The sequence below is a fragment of the Limulus polyphemus genome, unplaced genomic scaffold (assembly GCF_000517525.1).
Source record: "Limulus polyphemus unplaced genomic scaffold, Limulus_polyphemus-2.1.2 Scaffold7835, whole genome shotgun sequence".
Lineage (NCBI taxonomy): Eukaryota > Metazoa > Arthropoda > Merostomata > Xiphosura > Limulidae > Limulus > Limulus polyphemus.
Window position 1 is genome coordinate 30,498 of NW_013673445.1, and position 768 is coordinate 31,265.

The window sequence follows — 768 nt, forward strand, 5'->3', positions numbered from 1 at the left end:
TACCAGATTGGACGTATTGGAACAATACATCTGAAAAATACCCGATTGGACGTATTGGAACAATATATCTGAAAAATACCCGATTGGACGTATCAGAACAATATGCCATTCTACCAATAACAAAGTATTACAAATGTTTTATTTTTTCTACTATACACAGGCGGTAGAAGTAAAGGTTATCGGTAAGGGGGGGGGGGTTAAAGTTCATAGAAGAACTAAATATGGGGATCAGGGGATATGACCCCCAGAACTTTACCCGGAGAAATTCCTCAAATATACACGGTAGAACGCGACCATATAGCAGGTATACATCTGCACGAAGCGGGGGATACCTGTCTACATGGTTTCTCCATCTATGACAGTTCCCTGTGCTAAGAAGGCCTAGGCCTTCTGATTTAAAGACACGTGCTTGTAGAAGATAAGTTGCTGTCGTTTTGTTATTGGTGGGTTTGTCTAAAATCTCCGAAACGGGCGCTTCTAACAAATATGATTAATGGATTAAATGCTCCTGTCTATTAATTGCCCGCTGATTAGAGTTAATAACAGTTTATTGGTTTTGTCGTTAAATAAGTATTGTATAATAGTTTAGTACTACATAATGTACAATAGCAGTACCAACCCGTTTTCTATTCTGTCACTTTTGTCGTGTTGTAAAGTCTAATTTCCTCTTAAATTTTATACATTTGTTTGAAGAAAAGGAAAACATGAAAAAGTGTTTTAGGTTTTTATTTCTCAAGATAAAAAACAGGTATTTCTTTGTTTCTTTTT